Source organism: Anthonomus grandis, chromosome 4 (genome assembly GCF_022605725.1).
Source record: "Anthonomus grandis grandis chromosome 4, icAntGran1.3, whole genome shotgun sequence".
Classification (NCBI taxonomy): Eukaryota; Metazoa; Arthropoda; class Insecta; order Coleoptera; family Curculionidae; genus Anthonomus; species Anthonomus grandis.
In genome coordinates this window covers 41,075,011-41,089,806 of record NC_065549.1, presented here as the reverse complement: position 1 = coordinate 41,089,806, position 14,796 = coordinate 41,075,011, and the positions used below count along the sequence as shown (strand labels likewise).

General features: G+C 32.3%; 1 protein-coding gene across 2 annotated transcripts in view; it reads right to left on the bottom strand.

Annotated features, from left to right (window-relative positions):
- The window catches only part of LOC126734769 (uncharacterized), a 259,288-nt gene that overhangs the window by 222,807 nt on the left and 21,685 nt on the right, over positions 1-14,796 (bottom strand). The window lies entirely within an intron of this gene.

The window sequence follows — 14,796 nt, the reverse complement described above, 5'->3', positions numbered from 1 at the left end:
AATTTAATAATGAGTTGTTAATTTTGTCGTGTTCTTGTCCGGTTTTAGAACTATATATTTGTTAATTTGTTTACAACTCTTTAATATTTGATAGATACTTATTTTTTTTTCATGCTCATAAAAATTGGCTTTATTTAAATAATTATGTTTTATTGGCTCTTCGTCATTTTTCATTTGCAATTTTTACATTTATGTAGTTTATTTTTTTGTTATCTTATTAATCCATTTTTGTGTAAATGAAACCTACTTTGCATTTCTTTATCCCAGACCAACGTTTGGAGGATACCTAATTAAAAAAATTTGGTGTTGTATAAATGATTGTTTGCTTTAGTGTGGTATAAATAAAATAGATTAGTTTCCATATTTCTAAATACGTGAGTGCGAAATTAATTATGTAAAATATGCCATTATGTAGCTTCATAATAGTTTTAATTTGGTTAAGTAAAAAGAGAGTAGTGATTTTGGTCCCGTATTCCCATATACTCGAATCACTGTGCGTCAAGGTAGCTGAGGCAATTAGCGTTAATGAATCAGTAGAATCTGTAAGTAGTAAATATTGTTATTGGTGCTCACATTTTCATAGTCCAAGAAAATAATATTATATATATAATTATTTATAAGATACATAAAGAACATTGCGATATGCTAAGTATCCCTGTGATTTTTTTGGATTTGAGTGAAAATCTCTTTACACAAAATTTAGGATCATCGTTTACTAGTATAAATAAATAATATATTTCTGCCTTTTTAAAGGACTAGAAACTACAGTATAGATTAACAAATAATTTTTATTATATTAAAAAACAGTTTTTCTTAGTGTTAACAAATAGTTAAGGATTTAACTTAAGATATAAGTAATTATTTTAGGAAATATACAAATACCAATGTCACGATATGAAGATACACTCTTGACCCCTATAACTGTCACCAAGATTTATTGGCGTTAGTTATGCTATAAATAAAAAAAAATATTAAGCTTCCAGTGTTTGTTAATATTAATAGAAATTTATGTCGCTATAAATATATTACAATAATAATAATAATAATGATTAAGTACTTAACGGCCATTAAACCAATATATTCGAAATTTTATATTGTTCTTGTATAAATTCGATTTATTCCAAAAAGCAAGCGTAAGTAATACACGTTGTATTGTATTTGGCAGGCAAATATTTGCAATTCGAAGTGAAGTCAGCGAAAATGGTTTTGCCTACAGTTTACAAACCGGTGGTAAATTGAAAAAGGTATAATCTGAAATAAAATATTACTTTTAAAGCGGATTTTATGGGTCTGTACGGGAAATATAAAATGAAATTATTGTCAGCTTTAAATTTCCACATAACTATTTTGTTAACAAGCATATGAGCAGAAAAAGAGTATAATTTGTGAATCTTTTAGTACTTTAAACAAGTAATTTCGTGACCAGACTTCAAAGGCACAATCTAGTTAAGTTACTTTGAGAATCTTCACCTTATAAACCCTCTTCAGCTTACATTAATTCTTCTGAAATATGAAATCATACAGCATTTATCGCCAAAAATGCTTATCAGAATAGAACTTTAATAGTAAAATCATCAGAAACCATCAACCCAAGACAACCTTCCAGACTCTTCAGGCAGGTTTGATATTTGATATATAAGTTTTATCCTAACCGATCCAGATCGCAGTGTAGATTTGACATTTTCTTAATACTAACATACATTATGAGCTATTCATTTATTACCCAATGGATCTGGTACTGTAACCGACCTATAATCTGCAAAAAGGTAATCTTTAACAAAATCTTCATTTAGATGTTAGTAGGTATACAAGTCATCAGGGACGAATCCGGACTCTCCGGACTTCCCCAAAATATCGGTCTCACGAAAATTTTTTCACTTCAAATTTTGATTTGAAATTCATAAAGCTGTAAAATATCCTAAAATAATTAATTATATTTAATAAACGTATATTTTATAAACACCCTGTATTCGTTTAAAAGTGTCTCAATCGCCCGAGAACTATCTTACATCCTTGAAAATCTATACCCTAAACATAAATAATAATATAAGCAGAGATTGAGAGAGACCTAGAAAAGTAAAAGAGGCAGTGCTCACTTCGGCTTATTAAGAGCCATGTATCTAGAGTGGTCATAGTTGACCAGGTGTGGTGGTGTTTGTCCACTAGGTGGATATTAGAATGGTTGTGATTGTTTTGTGCACAGGTTAATCATGTCGACATGCGAGTAATATTTTATATTGTTGTTGTATAAGTCCATAGCTAGAGTTTTATGGTATATCAGAGTTTGTCGCTGTTTAGCGAGGTATTACCAGGTTGTGGTCGATTGTGTAGCAATCGACAGGGATGCCCTCTGAGCGCGCAGTTCCTTCGAGTTGGTCTTGTGAGTTATAGAAGGGCCCTCACTTGTCTTCTCGATTGACACATTTGGATTCTATGATCTCGGTATATGTTATTTTAGTTTCCGAGTGTTGAGATGCTTACTGCTTAGCGGCAGTGGAGCGTCTGGGGTAGCCTTAACTATTTTAGGGGACACTAGCTAGTCGTCAAAGAAATATGTAAATTATTTACATAAAGTAACTATGGTTCCCCGGTGAGTAAACTTAATCTTTATTAGATGGGTCAGTACAGTAAATCGTAAACATTTTTGTTTCATGGTGCTCTCAATCTCTTGCTGTATACATAGTGGAGCTCGCTGAATGAATTGCATTGTCAATACTCACGTAAGTTTAATTTTAAAAATACCAAAATTTTACAAAGCATTTTCTGCAAAATCATGTTAAAAAACTGCATGAGTACAAATTCGTCTGAGGACCACGCATTGGTGTCTTTACCTCACTTATAATATTGATAATATTTATCCATCCATGCGATATACCTATTATTATATAGATATATATTCCAAAACGAGTGTGAATCTTCGGCAGCGGTTATAATATACAGCGAATACAATTTACGATTTATCTATAATATCATTATTCGAATAGCGTGCCAATGTCATACAAGTCCGCAAGATAGCTACTATGTCAAAAAGGTTTTACATGTACGAATGAACAAACTAGAGGGCATTTGAACGCAAGTAACCTCTATTGCGGTTTTGACGTTTACAGGGCAGGCGACGCTAACCATGCGTTCTGTCAACAGTCAAATAGAGATGGGCAAAACTGTTATTGTTATTTTTTCACAACAGTTTAAATTAACAGGTTTCTGGTTTTATTATTATTTTGGTATTTACTTGTTATGTATACTATACTTTTTGAATATAATGCCCCATAATTTTGTTTTAATACCTCTTAGTTAAGAAAATTACATTTAGAACTTACAAAGTTTAAAAGTTCTGGGTTTTTAATAAAAACCTTCATTTTAATAGCGTTATTTAGCAATAAAATAAAAAATCATTGTTTTCGCACATAACCTCATCAATGGGTCCCACCGCGGTAATTCATCAAACAAAACACGAATTGTGTATATGGGCTGTGAGATTTAAAGCTAAAAGTTAGTTAAATTTCGTAATAGTAAATTTTTTGAGTGTTAGCGTGAGTGTAGTAAATGATTTGTTTGAACCAATTATTAAAAACTTGACCAATTTAAGAACAATTAGATATCTTACCTGTAATAAATGGAAAGGTAAGAGATAGTATAAGAAAATGTATGTTTTCAAATGATTAACGCCTGTACCAGAGAAATTAAAAACAAATTTTTAAAAGACTTTTTAACTTTCCTGCTCTTGAATTTGACCATGGAATATAGAACATAAAAGAGCAATTTTTTTCCGCTATTTATTAACGATTCTGTGGGCTGTAGGAAAATGATTTGCAATGATTGCAAGAATTTTAGAAACTAGTTTATTTATTTTTGTAGACAAAATTCAAAATTAGGTTTTTTGTCTTTCAGGTCAAGTGAGGCAAAAAACCTTTTAAAGGGGAAAAAATCAATCATCTAAAATTTTTTACACCAAAGGATGAAATTGTTGCCCGATGTAACTATTGTAGTCAAGTGTTATCTTACAAATCATCTATAAGTAATTTGAAGCAACATCTTCAAAGAAAATATCCGTCCATAAAGTTAGTGGACAATGGTTTTACAACAACTTCAAATAATTCTCCTTCATATTCATCCAGTAGTAATATTCAATCAACGGTATCTACCGCTTTTGCCTCTATTCCATCCACGTCATCAGCACCCGTTCATTCACCCACCGCATCAACTACTTTAACACGCCCTGATTCACCTGCCTCATCTATTTCATCTGTTGCATCATCGATAACACTAATATAAATGAAAAGCATACAAAAAAGTTTAAGCTGTGCCTTCCATCCCAAAAAGATAGGTTTAAAAAAAAAAGCATTGATGATATACTCCTAAAATTAATAATCAAGGACTTTTAACCTTTTTCGATAGTTGAAGGTGCAGGTTTTAAAGAGTTTTGTAATGCCCTAGAACCATCGTATTGTCTTTCCAGTAGAAAAATTCTATCGAATACATTACTTCCAGCGAAGTTCGAAGAAGTGTTAATTAAGGCACAAGAAAACCTTAAAACAGCCCAGGCAGTAACAATTACCACCGATTGTTGGACGTCCTCTAATAATGATGGCTTTATAGCCGTAACATCACATTTTATTGATGCAAATTTTGAATTAAGGTTAGTATTATTAGAGGTTGGGCCTTGTAGTGAGAGCCATACAAGCAAAAATCTCGCGACGGACCTCAAACGGATCGCTAATGAATGGGAAATCAAAAGTAAAATTTTACTAGTCATATCGGATAATGCGGTTAATATTAAAAAGGCAATAAGTGATGAATTGAAATGGAAACATTTAGGTTGTTTAGCACATACAATAAACTTAATTTTTCAGGATACATTAAAACTTGTGTCGATCCGCTTGTTGCTAAAGTTTCTAATATTGTTTCGCACTTCAAAAGAAGTGCAGTTGCGAAGTTGGATGCCTATCAAAAACAAAATGGCAAAACTCCGAAAACGTTGATCCAATCTGTAGTGACTCGTTCGAATTCTGTATTTTACATGCTTCAACGATTCCTGAAACTTAAAGAAGAAGTGAGAACTACATTAGCTGCTTTAGGAAAAGAAAACTGGTCAATGCTCACAAATCAGGAGTTCGAGTATATTGATGAACTCATTCAAATACTTTCACTCTTTCAGTCAACGACCGTGTTTATGAGCACAGAAAAACCAGTAACGCTTTTATCCGTTATCATGGTTTCTAATGGATTATATGATTTGTACAAAGATCTTGGAAAACGTCAGTTTTCTGATATGACAAAAGGTGTTTTGTACAAGCTTCTTGAGGGAATCGAGTATCGATTCAGGACTCTGCAAAATAGTTCCACTCTTCTGTTAAGTACGTTTTTGGATCCGAGATATAAATATATTGGATTCAGTAGCGAGTCAATTGGAGACTAAGCAAAAAAGATCGCAACAAATGCAATTATCGCATTAATAGAGCAAAAAAAATCAAGAAAAAAAAACACTTTGGAAGAAAAAAGGCAACAGGTTTCGGAAACACAACAACCGTTTTCAATTTGGAATTCATTTGACAAGAAAGCTGCAAATATAAATCCGAGTCATTCGTCACAAGCACGTGCCATTATTGAAATTCAAAGATATTTGGAGGAGCCATTATTAGAACGTACCGAAAATCCGTTAAAGTGGTGGAAAAACAATAGTTATAACTACCCCTTCCTAAGTGAACTAATATAATTAAAATTTGGTACAGTAACCACATCTGTACCTTGTGAAAGAATGTTTTCTAAAACGGGGCAAATTATAAGCGATCGCCGAAATAGAATATCAAGTACAAAGTTAAAAAACATTATGTTCATTAATCAAAATGACGATTAGTGTAATCCTGACTGATTAATACGAATTTATACCGATTATTTTTATATTTTGAGCTCAGTTTCTATTTTTTATGTTAGACATTATTTTTTCTTATATGTAAAATGTTTTTTGAGTTTATGTTTTTTATTTTGTGTAACCAATTGCTCTTTATTTTACAGGTTATTAAAGTTGGTGACAATTTTTTACAACTAAGCTTTTTATTTCAATTTTAATAACTTTAAGTTCACCATCGGATTTAAAAATTATCGAGAAAATTATTAAAAAGTTTAGGGATTGAACCCGGGTCGGCTGCATGCGCAGAACGTTATTTCATTACGAACTGCATGTACTCCCATTCAGTTTTTGCTATGCTACAACCATGTTTACAAGGTTAAAAACGGTTGCATATCTCAACTTCTATAGTTATTTTATCCTGTTATTTTAGACGAGCGACAACAGTTGCGTAATGTTGTTGAGGAATAACAGTTAAAAAATAACACATCATTAAATAACAACCCATCTCTACAGTCAAATAATGAATAATCAAATAATAGTGTAAACCGGATATGCAATTTCGATTCAGTGATTTCTGAGTGTGAATCTTCGGAGTATTCGTGCTATTTTGGTAAATCCTCCTACTGGAGAAATGCCTCCAATGAAAATTACTGAGTTTTTCAAGCGAAAAAATTTTATCGAAAAATCCGAGAATTCGGAACAGCCTGTTGAGCAAGCCGAAGAATCAACGCCAGCAAAAAGATCGAAACAAGACGAGACAAATAAAGTAAAAGTAATTCTGCAGTTTAGCGGCTTTTGTTAAAACTAACGAAAAATGGTCGGGTTTTTTGCAAAATGAGTGGATTTGGATATATATTTTTCACTAAGAGTGGCGGAAAGCCAAATTTTATCACGAAGAGGGTGTTATCACGCACTAAATCACTCACTATGGGACATGAATAGAATAACGTCATTAGAATAACCCTGTATTCGATTAGTTTTCACAACAAATAGATTACAACAAAAATAATACAAAATACAATAAAAATAATAGAAAAAAGAAAATAATACAATACTAACGATAATCTTTGTTGTAGGTTATGATGGAGCGAGCTATCTGTCACGAACGCGACATTGCACCGATTCGCAACTGCCTGGGGACGGTCAAAAAAGTCGTCAGTTTCTTTCGAAATTGTAACAAGGCTGGAATTATTTTAAAGAAAACCATTCTTGAATCGAAGACTGGCGCCAATCACACTAGTCTTCTGAAATTTTGCAAAATGCGTTGGATTGAACACCTTGCATCACTTTGCCTGTTCTACGATAGCATAAGATTCATTGATTCCACTCTGGATGAAATGGACGCCACAGTTCATAATTTCATTGGCAGTGATCAAACCTATGCTGGATTAACTAAAAGTTTGAGTCTTAATTTATAAAAAGAAGATTGTGATATAAGTAAATGCATTGAATACGCGAACGATGTCTATGATGAAATAAAGGACATGCGTACAAAGGCTGACGAAACATTCCAAAAATTTTTTGAATCAGCGACACAGATTGCTGAATTGATTGAGACCGTGCTGACGGTTTCTTGACGAGCAGGACGTCAGAAAAATCGGGATAATTATGCTGGAAATGCTGAAGAGTACTATAGAAGATCAATCTACATTCTACATTTTTGGACAAGTGCTCTGAAGAGCTTGAAACAAGATTTTTAAAGCAATGAGATCTGATTTCCAAGATATAAAATATTATCCCAACAAAATGTGCAGAGATTAATGAGGTTGAATTGAACAAGACCATCTCTGTTTTCAAAGAAGTATGGCCAAGTGAATTTACTGAGACAACTGAAGAAATAAAATCGGATTTGAAAATGTGGAAAAGGTACGGAGTAGTTTTCGAATTTCTGCAACTTTCATTTGAAATTTTTGAATTATACAAAAATATATGTATTGTTTTAAATTTTGCGTGAGACCGCGAACATTTCTCGACGCTCTCGACCTGTGTGATGAGCAGTTTTACAAACATGTCTATCGGCTCCTTCAAATCAGTGCCACACTGCCCGTCACAGTAGCTTTAAGTGAACGGTCATTTTCAACTTTACGTAGATTGAAGACGTATTTGCGTAACAAGACTGGAGAGGAACGACTCAATGGGTTAGCTTTACTCAATATTTATCATGATATTCCAGTGACTAGTGATCAAATATTGGATATACTTGCAAAAAAGAAAAGAAAACTAGATATTACTTTGTAAATGCTTTTGTTGACTATACATTTTGTTTTTCAATGATCGTCGAGTGACGACATTTTTATCCAGATGATCATTGAATTATATTGTAGCTATTCGTCTCACGTAGGCCTGAAGCTTGATTTAGAAGCACACACAAGACGTCACGATACCCATAAATCATTTATCAAAAGAACTTGTTTTGAAATGAACTGTATTGACGATTATGCATTGCAATAAAATTATGAAAAAGATATTGAATTTTGTTGTTCTTCGCAGTATCATACAAAACTATGATTTTAGTGTCATTTCAACTGTAGTTTGTAGTAGTTTTTTATATTTGATATTTCTACAATTTTTTTCAGACACATTCCATTAAACTATAGGTTAATGCAATATCAATAAAAAATCATCGAGATTGAACACAGAGAAATGAGTTACAGAAAATGCAACAGAACACAGAGAAAAATAATCGTAGAAAATCACTATACTTTGAGCGAATGTCATTTTATTTTTTAATCTGTTGAAATGACTGCTATTGCATCTATTCTTGATTAATATTTAGGCAGTTAGCCTCAAACAATAGCAAGTGTTCCATGAAGTGTCAAAATACGCAACACATAGTAGTTTTCCCTGGGTTACTATGTAGTATGTGGACTGCTCATCTCTTACCTTATTATTCACAGTGCACTAACATTGTGTTCAATAAAACTAAATGGTCATTCGTGAGGGGATAATCTTAGATTTTTTCGATGGACCCCACCTGAAAATATTTTCTATATCCGTCCCTAAGAGTCATATATAAACAACAGAAAAAGAATATGTCTCAGAGCTTTAAGTTCCTTAAATAATTCCAGTCCCAACTTTTCCCCAATTAGGGACTCTAGTTTGACTTCCATCTCTTGACAACCATCCCTCAAAACCTGAAGGTTCCATTTTCACAACCTGACTGCTATAGTGTCCAAAGCCTTGATCAAATCAGAAAAGTTTCCAATGCACAAGCGATCTTATCTTTTTTGTAAAGAAGTGTGACTATTAGTAATTATCCAGACTTAAATAATAAGTCAATGAAATATGTCAAGACAGGAAGAAGGACTTTGACACTAGATAACAAGGACCACAAGACTTTTTGAGAGAAACAAGGAATATCCAGCATTTCATGATACGAGAGAAAAAAAAAGATACTATTGGCTATTAATGCTCATAAACACTTACAAGTTGTTAAAAAAAAAAGTTTCAATTCTGAAGATTTAAGGCACTAATAGACTACACAAATCCTTAACTTTAATACCGAGAATCTCGCTCTATACAATCAAAATTATTAACATCCAAAACAATATAAACTTGTAATACAATAACGTTCTATGAATTACTACAATATTCCGACATTAACATGAACCCGAACGGCACTTAAAAGGCATAAAGCCTAATGTCGGTTAAAGTTCCAACGATTTCTGAAACCTATTTAAACTTGCACTTGGTGTCTGCGTCCGAAATATGTACACTCAGCTTAATTAGTAGAATTACCGCTACATCTTAAATTATACATTCAGAGTAATAACAATGGCACAGCTAAGCCGCAAAATGGTTTCGCTAAGTCGCAAATGGACTGGGGTAACAATTGCAGTAAGCGGTGTTTTAATAAAACGACAATTCGATGAAAGAATTAATGTTTTACGGTTATTATATGAGTCATTTTTATAATAAGCTAAGGTTTTTTTGATGAAATAGAAAAAAAATTAGATTTCTAAACTTGTTTTTTAAATCGAGTTTTATATAATCAGACTTTTACTTTCCTTTATAAAGTTGATGCATTCTTTTTACCTTTCCTGTTCATTTTATTTAAGAGCAACTCCCTTTTCCAGAAACACTATTCTATAAGTAGTTGACATCATCATCATCATCATTACTACAGCAGTCAACAAGAACTGGATCAACTCATGTATCTAAAACTAACTTAGCCACGTTCAGATACACATGGATAAGTGGAGATTGACACGCAATACCAGAACATCTGATTCAACTGGATCAACTTTCACTTGCCTATCAATGCATCTATACCATTAAAAAAAAAACTTCATAGACATTATACGTCAGAACTCAAGTAGAATACCTCAAAGAATAACTCTCTAAAAGACTAGTTGAACGGAGTGAGTATCAGAAAGACTCAGACAATGTCTTTTCAAAGACAAAGTTTATACGCTATACCCTTTTAAGATAAAAGGACACTATCCTCTATAATTTTTACGATTCTGATAAATCGGAAATGAAGAACCTATAATTCAAGTAAGTAGAAATTTAAACTTTTAACTCCTACTGTTACTATTTCAGATGCTAGTCCTGCTTCTATCCAAGAGCATATGCGTTCTCTTAGCACATTGGGGGCTATAAGGTAAGGATTGAGTTGATTCTCAAAATATTGAGTCTTATGGCAATTCATCCAACAACTCAGTATGGTATTTTGGGTTTGATAGGGCAAACAAGGCAAAAGATGTTGTTATGTTTTAAGACTTTAATGAGGCGTTCGACTATGTAGCTCTCTGCTCCAAGGCTTTGGAGATTTATTATATAAATGGCAGGAACACGTTCTTTACTGATGATACTCTTATTTTTTCTAATTGATTTTCTGAAATAATCACTTGAAGTACAATTGCTAACTAAGAGAGCAGACGACGAAAACATGTGTTTTATTTTTTTTACTAATAGAGCTAGAACGGTGATTTAAACGGCGATCGCTAAAGAAAAGTCAAATAATTATTTTGTGTTTTAATGATTTTTTCGAGAAATAATTACTTTTTGAGATATCTTGAAAAGTTGAACCCGACAAATGAATTTCTGATTGATGACTAACAAAAGTTGTTGTGATTTTTTTGCTAATATAGTTAAAAGGGTAATTCAAACTTTTTAAAATATCTTCAAAAGTTGGTCCCGACGAATGAGTTTGTGACTGCTGCCTAACAAAATTTGCTATAAGTTTTTTGCTATTGTAGCTAGGAAGATTATTTAAATGGCATTCGCTAACAAAAAGTCAAGGATTTATTTTGCCTTTTAATGAACTTTTTGAGAAACTATTACTTTCTGAGATATCTACACAAATTGAACCCGACGAATGAATTTCTGATTGATGCCTAACAAAATTTGTTCTAACTTTTTTGCTAATATAGCTAGAAAGGTGATTTAGATGGTGTTCGCTAGCTAGAAGTCAAAGGTTTATTTTCTGTGTTTATGAATTTTTTGAGAAACTTATACTTTTTAAGATATCTTTAAAAGTTGGTGCCGATGAATGAGTTTGTGACTGCTGCCTAACAAAATTTGCTACAAGTTTTTTGCTATTATAGCTAGAAAGATTATTTTGATAGCATTCGCTAATAAAAAGTCAAGGGTTTATTTTGTGTTAAAATGATTTTTTTTAATAAACTATTACCTTGAGATATATCTACACAAATTGAATCCGACGAGTGAGTTTCTGATTGATGCCTAACAAAATTTGTTGTAACTTTTTGCTCATATAGCTAGAAAAGTGACTTAAGTCTTGTTGGTTAGCCAAAAGTCAAGGGTTTAATTTCTGTTCTTATGAATTTTTGAAGAAACTTGTATTTTTTGAGATATCTCTAAAAGTTGGACCCGACGAATAAGTTTTTAACTGCTGCCTAGCAAAATGTGCTGTAAGTTTGTTGCTATTATAGCTAGACAGATGATTTAAATGGTATTCGCTAAAATCAAGGGTTTATTTTGTATTTTAATAATTTTTTTGAGGAACTATTACCTTCTGGGATATCTACACAAATTGAACCCAACGAATGCCTTTCTGATTGATACCTAACAAAACTTGTTGTAACTTTTTTGCTCATGTAGCTAAAAAGGTAATTTAAGTGGCGTTCGCTAGCCAAAAGTCAAGAGTTTATTTTCTATTCCTATGAATTTTTTAAGAAACTTATACTTTTTAAGATATCTTCAAAAGTTGGTCCCGACGAATGAGTTTGTGACTGCTGCCTAACAAAATTTGCTGTAAGTTTTTTGCTATTATAGCTAGGAAGATTGTTTAAATGGCAGTCGCTAACAAATAGTCAAGGGCTTATTTTGTGTTTTAATGACTTTTTTGAGAAACTATTACCTTCAGAGATATCTACACAAGTTGAACCCGACGAATGACTTTCTGATTGATGCCTAACAAAATTTGTTGTAACTTTTTGCTGATGTACCTAAAAAGATGATTTAGATGGCGTTCTCCAGTCAGAAGTCAAAAGTTTATTTTCTGTTTTTTTGAATTTTTTGAGAAACTTGTACTTTTTGAGATACCTTTAAAAGTTGGACCCGAGAAATGAGTTTCTGACTGCTGTCTAACAAAATTTGCTGTAAGTTTTTTGCTAATATAGCTAGGAAGATTATTTAAATGGCATTCGCTAACAAATAGTCAAGGGCTTATTTTGTGTTTTAATGACTTTTTTAAGAAACTATTACCTTCAGAGATATCTACACAAGTTGAACCCGACGAATGAGTTTCTGATTGAGGCCTAACAAAATTTATTAAAACTTTTTTGCTAATATAGCTAGAAAGGTGACTTAAGTATCATTCGCTAGCAAGGAGTCGAGGGTTTATTTTCTGTTCTTATGATTTTTTTGAGAAACTTGTACTTTTTGAGATATCTTTAAAAATTAAACCCGACGAATGAGTTTGTGAACGCTGCCTAACAGAATGTGCTGTAAGTTTGTTGCTATTATAGCTAGAAAAATAATTTAAATGGCATTCGCTAACAAAAAGTCAAGGGCTTATTTTGTGTTTTAATAAATTTTTTGAGAAACTATTACCTTCTGAGATATCTACACAAATTGAACCCAACGAATGGGTTTCTGATTAATGCCTAACAAAATTTATTGTAAGTTTTTTGATAATACAGCTAGAAAGGTGACTTAAGTATCTTTTGCTAGTAAGGAGTCAAGGGTTTATTTTCTGTTCTTATGAATTTTTTGAGAAACTTGTACTTTTTGAGATATCTTTGAAAGTTGGACCCGACGAATGAGTTTGTGAACGCTGCCTAACAAAATTTGCTATAAGTTTTTTGCTATTATAGCTAGGAAGAATGTTCAAATGGCATTCGCTAACAAAAAGTCAAGGGCTTATTTTGTGTTTTAATGGATTTTTTGAAAAACTATTACCTTCAGAAATATCTACACAAGTTGAACACGACGAATGAATTTCTGATTGATGCCTAGCAACATTTATTGTAACTTTTTTGCTAATGTAACTAGAAAAGTGACTTAAGTATCATTTGCTAGCCAAAAGTCAAGGGTCTATTTTTTGTTTTTATGAATTTTTTAAGAAACCTGCACTTTTTGAGATATCTTCAAAAGTTGGTCCCGACGAATGCGTTTGTGACTGCTGCCTAACAAAATTTGCTGTAAGTTTTTTGCTATTATAGCTTGGAAGATCATTTAAATGGAATTCGCTAACAAAAAGTTAAGGGTTTATTTTATGTTTTAATAATTTTTTTAAGAAACTATTACCTTCTGAGACATCTACACAAGTTCAACCCGACTAATAAGTTTCTGATTGATGCGTAACAAAATTTGTTGTAACTTTTTTGTTGATGTAGCTAAAAAGGTGATTTAAATGGCGTTCGCTAGCCAAAAAACGGAGGTTTATTTTTTGTTTTTGTGAATTTCTTAAGAAACTTATACTTTTTAAGATATCTTTAAAAGTTGGAGCCGACGAATAAGTTTGTGACTGCTGCCTAACAAAATTTGCTATAAGTTTTTTGCTATTATAACTAGAAAGATGATTTAAATGGCATTTGCTAACAAAAAGTCAAGGGCTTATTTTGTGTTTTAATGAATTTTTTGAGAAACTATTACCTTCAGAGATATCTACACAAGTTGAACACGACGAATGAATTTCTGATTGATGCCTAACAAAATTTGTTGTAACTTTTTTGCTAATATAGCTAGAAAGATGATTTAAGTATCATTCCCTAGCCAAAAGTCGAGGGTCTATTTTCTCGCTTCATGAATTTTCTGCCAAATTTATACTTTTTGAGATATCTTTAAAAGTTGGACCTGACGAATGAGTTTGTGACTTCTGCCTAACAAAATTTGCTATAAGTTTTTTGCTATTATAGCTAGGAAGAATATTCAAATGGCATTCGCTAACAAAAAGCCAAGGGCTTATTTTGTGTTTCAACTAATTTTTTGAGAAACGATTACCTTCAGAAATATCTACACAAGTTGAACCCGACGAATGAGTTTCTGATTGATGCCTAACAAAATTTGTTGTAACTTTTTTGCTGATGGAGCTAAAAAGGTGATTTAAGCGACATTCGCTAGCCAAAGGCCAAGGGTTCATCATTTGTTGTTACGATGTTTTTGAAAAACTTGTACTCTTTGAAATATCTTAAAAAGTTAGACTCGCCGAATAAGTTTTTAACTGCTGCCTAGCATAGTTTGCTAGGCAGCAGTTAAATGTTGCTATTATAGCTAAAAAAATAATTAAAAGGCGTTCGTTCACCAAGAGCAAAAGATTAATTTTGTATTCTTGTGAATTTTTTGACAAAGTATTACTTTCTGGGATATCTTCAAAAGTTGGACCCGACGAGTTTGTAATTGCTGTCTAACAAAACTTACTATAACTATTTTGCTTATGGATTACTAACGACAAGTCAAGGGGATATTTTGTGTTCGTCTGAATTTTCTGAGTTACTCGTTGAATGCTTTCAACTGCCTGGAATTGATGATAAACT